The sequence below is a fragment of the Pan troglodytes genome, chromosome 2 (assembly GCF_028858775.2).
Source record: "Pan troglodytes isolate AG18354 chromosome 2, NHGRI_mPanTro3-v2.0_pri, whole genome shotgun sequence".
Classification (NCBI taxonomy): domain Eukaryota; kingdom Metazoa; phylum Chordata; class Mammalia; order Primates; family Hominidae; genus Pan; species Pan troglodytes.
This window is the reverse complement of record NC_086015.1, coordinates 184,058,436-184,068,682: the sequence shown is the minus strand read 5'-3', so window position 1 is coordinate 184,068,682 and position 10,247 is coordinate 184,058,436. Positions and strand designations below refer to the sequence as shown.

At 40.6% G+C, this 10,247-nt stretch overlaps 1 pseudogene; it reads left to right on the top strand.

Moving 5' to 3' along the window:
* The first annotated feature begins 1,803 nt into the window (after window positions 1-1,803).
* LOC471014 (large ribosomal subunit protein eL32-like) lies at window positions 1,804-2,209 on the top strand (annotated as a pseudogene).
* The last annotated feature ends 8,038 nt before the right edge of the window (window positions 2,210-10,247 follow it).

The window sequence follows — 10,247 nt, the reverse complement described above, 5'->3', positions numbered from 1 at the left end:
ACCTCAAGTGATCCACCCACCTCAGCCTCCCAAAGTGCTGGGATTACAGGCATGAGCCACCATGCCTGTTGCCTTCCATCTTTTATTAATATTCTTACATGCAATAGTCTATATTAATACAATAATATAGTCTCCTGTGCTCTGTAAATTACACCATGTAGCCTCTTTTTATTTTTTTTCAAAATAGTCCTCCTATAAATTGCATTTACTCTTTTATAGTTTCTCCTCATATAAACTTTCCCTAAAAAATCTCATCTTCCTGATCTTGTAGGATACAATAAAGTTTCTCTTCAAAGGTTTAGCCTGCTAACTTCCTGGTTCTTTGTTCCCAAACCTAACTTTCTTGTTCTACCTGCCTCCTCGCCCCTAGTTACTCTAAACAGCCTACCCCCTTCTCGTCAGCTCTAATCAATAACTCACATCTGTTTCCTTGGTTACCTGCACCCATTGTTTGCCCAAAACTGCACGTCTCACATGCTTTACCACTGTACCTCACATCCCCCTTCCCTTCCGTATTTAGAAAGATATTTGAAAGTAGCCAATTAGGTCAGTTCAGATTGTGTGGTCTGACCCCAGCCCATTGGGGAGTGACACAGAGGTAAGGACTACACGTCAGAGATAAAAACCCCCTGCTCTCCTTTGTTCCATGTGCTCTTGCTATCTTGATTGATGTGAGTGGCACCCTTCTGCAGAAGTAAATTGCCTTGCTGAGAAAACTTTTGCCTGAGTGCTGGTTTCACTTTGTGGCACCGAGCATTTATTTCTAGAGCATTTTTATATCCGACAGTCTTAAATGCTGAACATTCACTACAGACTCCCAAAATTTAATCTTCTCTAAAATCTTCATTGCAAGTTTTGAAGACACCTCAAATACAATTTTTTCCAAAAAGAACTTATCTCCCTCCACAGATAAAGGGATCTTCCTCTATGTTCTATGTTAACTAATGGCATCATTATGTACCCAATTGTTCATAAGGTTTTCTTTAAGTAAAAACTTAAATTTACCTATGAATCTCTCCTCATTTCTTATCACATCTCTACCTAGTAGGCCTCATTACTTCGACATTTTAAATATCTCAATTTTATCTCTTTATCTACACTCTCATTGTATTCCTTCAGTTTCTACTCATCTCTTCTCTATGCTTGCAGTAGCTCTTTAACTGGTTTCTGCCTTCTCCATTGTGATTTTTCAGTCTTTATCCCTCTCTACTGATAAGAATTCTCTTTTTAAAAGCCAACCTTAGGCCAGGTTTGGTGGCTCATACATGTAACCTGGGCACTTTGGGAGGCCAAGGTGGATGGATCATTTGAGGCCAGGAGTTCGAGACCAGCCTGGGCAACATGGTGAAACCCCGTCTCTACAAAAGTACAAAAGTTAGAAAGTCTCAGCTGGTCACAGTGGCTCATGCCTATAATCCTAGCACTGTGGGAGGCCAAGGCCAGCAGATCACTTGAGGTCAGGAGTTCGAAACCAGCCTGGCCAACATAGTGAAACCCCATCTCTACTAAAAATACCAAAAAATTAGCTGGGCATGGTGGCGGGTGCCTGTAATCTCAGCTACTCGGGAGGCCAAGACAGGAGAATTGCTTGAACCTGGGAGACAGAGGTTGCAGCGAGCCGAGGTTGTGCTACTGTACTCCAGCCTGGGTGACAGAGTGAGGCTCCATCTCAAAAAAAAACAAAAAAAACAAAAAGCAAAAAAAATAGTCTCATAACCTTGTCTCAAAATAAATAAGTTAATTTTTAAAAACCCCAACCTGGGCGCTACCTACGGAGGTGGCAGTCATCTCCTCCTCAGAATCATGGCTGCCCTCAGACCCCTTATGAAGCCCAAGATCCTCAAAAAGAAAACCAAGAAGTTCATCTGGCACCAGTCTGACCGATATGTCAAAATTAAGCCTAACTGGCAGAAACCCAGAGGTGCTGACAACAGGGTTCATAGAAGGTTCAAGGGCCAGATCTTGATGCCCAACATTGGTTATGGGAACAACAAAAAAACAAAGCACATGCTGCCCAGTGGTTTCTGGAAGTTCCTGGTCCACAACACCAAGGAGCTGGAAGTGCTGCTGATGTGCAACAAATCTTACTGTACTGAGATCGCTCACAGTTTCCTCCAAGAAATGCAAAGCCTTGGTGGAAAGAGCTGCCCAGCTGGCCATCAGAGTCACCAACCCCAATGCCAGCCTGCGCAGCAAAGAAAATGAGTAGACAGCTCATATGCACGTTTTGTGTTTAAATAAAAATGTAAAAACTGCAAAAAAAAAAAAAAAAAAAAAAACCTTAGTCAAATGATCTTACTTCTAAACACATGATTTCTTGTTTGTTATCTGACACTATCAATTCATCATATTATCATCATTTTAAACATTTATTGAACATATAATATATGCCAGATATTCTTCTAAGTACTTTATATTATTTAATTTAATCTTTGCATCAACCCTTTTGAAGCAGCCATTATTTTCATTCCAATTTTACAAATGCAAAAACCAGAGCATAGAGAGGTTAAATAATTTGCCCAAGATCAGTAATTTGGCAGAGCCAGGCAGTTTGACTCTACGGTCTTTGTTCTTAACATTACCTCACAGCTACCTTTCACAAATATATTAATTCCAGACCTCTTAGTGTGGCTTATGGTATTATTCCCAATTCAATCCCAAATCCATCTCCCCATTCATTAATTACTTATTAAATACCAAGTATAGTTGATCTGTATATTTTTAAAACTTCTTCAAAGAGCATGTGAGTTGATGAAAAATAATGAGTACAAAATGTTGCAAACAGTTACGTGGTATAATACAATGAAGTAGAAATATTTTCAAATTCTGTGTGAATAAAGGGAAAAGCTTAAACTGGGCTGAATTTTGCTTTTTCACACTGTGGTCATTTTTCATGTTGTTCTTAGGTTTGAAACATCTCCTTCCTTGACTATTAGCCAAACTACAGTATCTTCAAGATGCCACTAAATTGTCTTCTGCCCTATAAAGGCACCACTGACGTAGTGCAGAATTGGCATTCCTTCTTTGAACACCCATCTTACATGGTGCAGAGTTGTAATATTGCATAGTCCATTGAATTGTTATCGCTTATTTATGTGGCTGTCCTCCACCTTCACTCCCAGAATTTAAACAGAGATCAGTCTTATTTTCCTTTGTATTCCCTTCCACTACCTAGCATTGAGCATATACGATCTTCAGTTGTTGTTTAAAACATAAAAAAATAAAAATAATGGTAGTCGACACTTACGATCAGTTTACTATGTGCCTGGCTGTAAGTGCCTTACATAAGTCAGATGAATGAATGGATAGATGAATGAATGAATGAATCAATGAATGAATGAATAGAAGAAACAGTCTAGAGAGAGTTGGTTGGTTAAAGCTGTATTTCACAGATTTTCAGTCACCAGTAGGTTCTGCACTCTGTATATTGTGGTAGACAGAATTCTAAGATACCCCTCCTGATTCTGCTCCCTGGTGTCCAGTTTTTGTGTGGGTAGAACCTGGAACTTGCTTGTAACCAATAGAATGTGGCAAAGGTGAAGGGGTTTTACATATGTAATTAATATCCCTAATAAAATATACTACTACCCATATTTCCTGTTTGATTTTTGTTTTTGTCACATCAATCACTGAAAACCCCATGCGTGCAAGGTTATAACATCATGGAATAGAATGTAGGATAGTCTAATGTATGAACTGTCAACTACCTTGACAGTAGTTTGCACAATGCCTAACAGATGTCAAGTGTCACAATGTTTATTTTAAAAACGTAAAATGGCCAGGCACCGTGGCTCGTGCCTGTAATCCCAGCACTCTGGGAGGCTGAGGTGGGCAGATCACTTGATATCAGGAGTTCGAGACTAGCCCAGCCAACATGGTGCAACCCTGTCTCTACTAAAAATACAAAAATTAGCTGGCGTGGTGGTGCACTCCTGTAATCCCAGCTACTCAGGAGGCTGAGGCAGGAGAATCACTTGAACCCAGGAGGCGGAGGTTGTAGTAAGCCAAGATCGTGCTACTGCAGTCCAGCCTGGGTGACAGACTGAGACTCCGTCTCAAAAAAAAAAAGTATCCCATAGCACTCCTGTAAATTCACTGCCATGTCCTGGTGCCTGTGGCACAAAATTTGGGAACTGTGGTCCTATTCCATTCCTTTTATTGGTGCATATTGTTCAATTGTATGGATAAGATTGTTTTAATTACTACTGCTCCATTACATGTTAGTTTAGGATGAGGCTGTATCTGTTTTTTATTTCCTTTCTTCTTCTTCTTCTTCTTTTTTTTTTTTTTGAGACAGAGTTTCACTCGTCACCCGTACTGGAGTGCAGTGGCGCAATTTGGGCTCACTGCAACTTCCGCCTCCTCAGCCCAAGTGATTCTCCTGCCTCAGCCTCCCGAGTAGCTGGGATTACAGGCACCCACCACCACGACTGGCTAATTTTTGTATTTTTAGCAGAGACAGGATTTTACCATGTTGGCCAGGCTGGTCTCGAACTTGTGACCTCAGGTGATCTCTGCACCCCACCCCAGCCTCCCAAAGGGCTGGGATTATAGGTGTGAGCCACTGTGCCCGTCCAACATTTAAATTTTTAAAGATGATTTACAAACTAAAAAAAAATCGGCATTTTTCAATTTTACCATAGAGTTATTTTCTGTTTGGACATGAATTGCCTTTGCTAATTTTGATGAGGCATTTTGAAAGGTAACTACAGATGATATGTATTTTGTAGTACTTGTTTAATATATTTGGGATAAGAAGTAAAACTACTTAGAAACACAGGTGAAATTTAATAGTGTTTTGTTCAATTTCCAACATAAAGGAAATTTCAAAGCCAAAACGATGGGCAACAAATAACTTTCAAAAATTATACTGTTCAGTACTTTCACGAGTTAATAAGACAGGGGAGGGAATTGGTTTTATAAAACATATTTTTAAACAGCCCATATCATTTTATAATTATATGAAATGTGCATCAAAGAAAATTATTCTAAAACTCTATAAAGCATGGCAGTACCATTGTTCTGGTCGATTATGATAAGAGGAATTGGCGGGAGCCCATATAATCTGCATGTGAATTTGATTAAAATTGTTTTGCTTTAAATATATACGTGGATATGTTGAGAGGAAGATACTTCTATTTAAAAAATGTTAAATCAAGTAGGTGCAGCTGGGTAAAAATGGGAAAGAAGACATCTCATCCAATGGAAGGTACAAAGAGAATACTGTTTTGTGTTTTTAGGATTTAATGAGTCATTTGACCTCGATTAAGTGTTTTGTTTGTTTTTCTCTTGTGAGTTTTTCATTCTGTTTTCTGTGAATAAACTAATGACTAAAAAGAGTTGTAGTAATGATAATGACACACTGCTCTAAAGAAACCATGGGAGCAGGGGATGAAGGAGGTGTATTGGATCCAGTCCACTGTATCAAGTGACGCTCTTACCTATAGAAAAGTTTTTTCCCTTATCCCAAACATTATTAACTATATTGGTTAACCTAAGAAATGTAATCAAATACACATTTGTATGCAGACTAAGGAAAGACTTTCAATTCTCTCTTGTTTAGATTTTTTAAAATTTCAATTATGATCTTCTACATTTAAGAAAAATTATTACTATTGTTATTATTTTTTTTTTTTGAGAGGGAGTCTCGCTCTGTCACCCAGACTGGAGTGCACTGGCACGATCTCGGCTCACTGCAGCCTCCCAAAGTGCTGGGATTACAGGCGTGAGCCATGGCGCCCTGCCGAAAAATTCTTATAAAAGCAGTTTTTAAAATTCATTCATCAACTAAACGTGTTTGGAATACATAAACATGGTAAGCGTTGGCTAGGTGCTAAGTATATAAAAAGCAAAAAAGTACATGGTCAGCTTGTTTCAATCTCATATTCTCTCTCTCTCTTTTTTTTTTTTTTTTTTTTTTTGTGACGGAGCCTTGCTCTGTTGTCCAAGGCTGGAGTGCAGCGGCTCAATCTCAGCTCACTGCAACCTCCGCCTCCCGGGTTCAAGCGATTCTCCTGCCTCAGCCTCCCAAGTAGCTGGGATTACAGGCAACCACCATCACGCCCAGCTAATGTTTTTTGTAATTTTAGTAGAGATGGGATTTCATCATGTTGGTCAGGCTGGTCTCGAACTCCTAACCTCAGGTGATCCACCCGCCTTGGCCTCCCAAAGTGCTCAGATTACAGGCATGAGCCACCGTGCCCAGCCTGAATCTCACACTCTTTTGATGGGTACAGGTTAGAGTAAAATTTTTAGAACTATGTGGATTCATTGTCCCCTTCCTAGGGAGTAAAGAGCAGAATAAATGAAGAGAAAGATGAAATAATACTTGAGTGTTTAATTTTCCTTTGAATTCTCAAGTTCACTAAATAGTGTGCAAGCTTTCTATTAAGACAGTAACCATAATACTCTTATTTATAGGTCATATTGTTTGTTTAAATGAGGATTGGCTTAGCGCATCTCATGAGAAAGACCAGGTTAATATATGACCGCCTCAGATATGGTTTGAGAACTTAAAAAAATTGTTAATGCATCCAAGTAGTCTTGATATTTTGTTATAATTTTGTTTTCTGGTGTCACTTATACATTTATTTTATTTCTTTTTCTGATCTTGCTTTGTGAAATCTTTTTTTTGCCATGGCTAGAAAATAGAAAGTTTCCCTTCTATATTAAGAGTTATCATTTTAGGGAAAAGAATGTTATTGGTAAGATGAAGTTTTTGGAGAATAATATGTAATTTACACTGACACAAGTGATAACTGAATTTCATCTTCTTGATGATCCCTCATTCAAAGATACTAGTTTTATTTTTTCTTTGTTCTTTTTGGCATTGGATTTTTAACCTATAATTTTATAACCAGCCAATCTATCAGTAAAGTACGAAGGTTTTTCAGACTATAGTAGCTTGAAACGTATACTTCTGTTAAAGAATAACTTCAGAAAAGGTAAAATCATGACTCTCATACATACAGATATAAAATGAACATGTGCTAAATATCTTACTTAACTCATTGTTAATGAAGGAACCAGTAAGATTTTACAGCCAGTTTAAAGGAGAATTCAAAGAAGCACAAATTTATATGGAATAAGGGAATTTTGAAAAATATTTGCAAATAGATATTAAGCTGTTTTCTTTTTGTGGAGGTGGGTAGAGGGATGTGAATTGTTTATTGTGTGTCTATAGATAAGAATTATTTTGCATTGCTATCAGTTATCCACAATTTAAAGAGTTGTAAAATAGCTCAAAGGTAATGAAAGGCACTGAGCCTCTGTATAATCAGAATCAGATAATTTGGAAAGGTGTGCTCTAAACAATGCATAATTTTTCACTGAAGAACAAAATGTTCCAAGTATGCTCCCAAGTAACTTTTATTAGGACACTACTAGAGAAATGCTTCATCAAAAGGAAGGAGTAAATTTTTTAAAAAAGAAGAAGAAGAAGAGGAGGAGGAGAAGGAGGAAGGAGGAAGGGAGAAAAAGAAGGGAGAAGAAGGGGGAAGAAGAAGAAGGAGACGGAAGAAGGAGAAGGAGAAAGAGAGAAGAAGACGGAGGAAGAAGAAGGAAGAAGAGGAAGAAGAAGAAGACAGGAGATCCCCCAAGCAGGGTATAGGGTATACAACACCGAGGAGTGGTGAGGCTCAGGACGGCAGAAGAGCAATAGGCCAGAGCCCAGCCAGCCCAGGGTCCAGAAAGAAGGAGACCTCCTAAGAGGGTTCCAGGAAGATAGAAATGGAATTGACATGCTTGAGCATATGGAAAATATAATTTAAAGGCTTTTGGTAGAGATGTTAAACCTTTTACAGAACACTAATGACTAAAAAAAAAAAAAAAAAAAAGTGAATTTAGGCTGGGTGCGGTGGCACATGCCTGTAATCCCAGCACTTTGGGAGGCCAAGGCTGGCAGATCACCTGAGGTTGCGAGTTCGAGACCAGCCTGACCAACATGGAGAAACTCCATCTCTACTAAAAATACAAAATTAGCCAGGCGTGGTGGTGCATACCTGTAATCCCAGCTACTCGGGAGGCTGAGGCAGGAGAATCTCTTGAACCCGGGAGGTGGAGGTTGCGGTGAAGCAAGATCACGCCGTTGCACTCCAGCCTGGGCAACAAGAGCAAAACTCCATCTCAAAAAAAAAAAAAAAAAAGGTGAATTTCAAAATGAGGCCAGCATTGATTTTAGGAATTCTGGCTGCACAAGAATGGATATGCATTGCTACAGATGGCTCAGGTGTGAACAATACGTGCATAGTCACTGTGAAACGGCTACGTTGTCTGGGATATATACCCTGGGGTTTGCTGTCTCACACTGAGAAAGAATTCAGGACATGGACACATGTGGGTAGGTTAAGGAGTGGAAAGTTTAATAGACAGGAGAAAGGAGAGAGGAGAGCAGCTCTTTGCGACAGAGAGAGAGGAGAGAGGAGAAAGAACAGAGGAGAGAGAGAGATCTGGAAAAAAAAAAAGAAGGAGACTTGGGGGAATGCAGCAGATTTTACAGTCCGGTTTGAGGAGGCAGTGTCTGATTTGCACAGGGCTCACATGTTGGTTCGGTCAGGTATGACGTTTACATAGCACGTGGGGAAGGCTGGTTGCCCCACCCTAATCTTATTATGCAAATGAGCTTTTCAGTTGATGGGGGCCATCTTGTCTGCTCTTTACTGTACACGTGGCTGACAAAGAGAAGGGAAGACGGAGCCACCATCTTGAACGTATCTAGTCCCTAGTTCTTACTGGCATTCACTTGTGCAAGCTCCTAGCTTGCTTGTTTATGTCTGCAGCTTGACTTTACAGACTGTTTTTTTGTTGTTGTTGTTTGTTTTTTTGTTGTTTTTTTTTGAAACAGAGTCTCTCTGTGTCACCCAGGCTGGAGTGCAATGGCTCGATCTCAGCTCACTGCAACCTCTTCTCCCAGGTTCAAGCTATTCTCCCGCCTCAGCCTCCCAAGTCGCTGGGATTACAGGCATCCGCCATCATGCCCAAATTTTTCTGTTTTTGTAGAGACGGGGTTTCACCATGTTGGCCAGGCTGGTCTTGAACTGACCTCAGATGATCCGCCTGCCTCGGCCTCCCAAAGTGCTGGGATTACAGGCGTGAGCCACCGCGCCCAGCTAACAGGTTGCTCTTTGTTAGAAAATGATTTGGGGCTGCCTTTCATTTAAAATAAAAGCCTTACTGAGGACTTCTGTACATTCACTATCTGCCTAAGTGATTTCTTCTTAACTTCTATACAATTATAATGTAAATATTGACTATTTATTCCTCCAAAAAGTGTGATAAAGCTACCTTGGGATGATGGGGGAGGGGAAATGATAGATGTACATGTGGAAAAGTTAGTCATCCATCAAAGTCATTAAGCAATATCTAAAAATGATAAGGCTAGGGCCGGGTGCGGTGACTCACGCCTGTAATCTCAGCACTTTGGGAGGCTGAGGAGGGCGGATCACCTGAGGTCGGGAGTTCGAGATCAGCCTGACCAACATGGAGAAACCCCGTCTCTATTAAAAATACAAAAATTAGCTGGGCGTGGTGGCACATGCCGGTAATCCCAGCTACTCGGGAGGCTGAGGAGGCAGGAGAATCGCTTAAAAACCCGGGAGCCGAGACTGCACCAGAGCACTCCAGCCTGGGCAACAAGAGCAAAACTCCATCTCAAAAAAAAAAAAAAAAAAAAAAAAAAGTAAAGAAAAGAAGATAAGGCCAGTGGCAGTGGCTCACACCTGTAATCCCAGCAGCACTTTGGGAAGCTGAAGTGGGAGGATCACTGGAGACCAGGAATTGGAGATCTGTCTCAAAACCATGTCTCCACAAACTTTTTAAAAAAATTAGCCAGTTATACGCTGGGCACGGTGGCTCACGCCTGTAATCCCAGCACTTTGGGAGGCCGAGGAGGGCGGATCACTTGAGGTCAAGAGTTGGAGACCAGCTTGGCCAACATGATGAAACCTCATCTCTACTAAAAATACAAAAATTAGCCAGGCATGGTGGTGCATGCTTGTAATTCCAGCTACTCGGGAGGCTGAGTCAGGTGCATTGCTTGAACCCAGGAGGCAGAGGCTGCAGTGAGTGGGAATCGTGCCACTGCACTGCAGCCTGGGCAACAGAGGGAGACTCTGTCTCAAAAATAAACAAATAAATAAAAATTAGCCAGGTGTGGTGATGTGTGCCTTAGCACTAGCTACTCAGCAGGCTGAAGTGGGAGGATCGCTTGAGCCCAGGAGGTAAGGCTATAGTGAGCCATGATCGTGCCA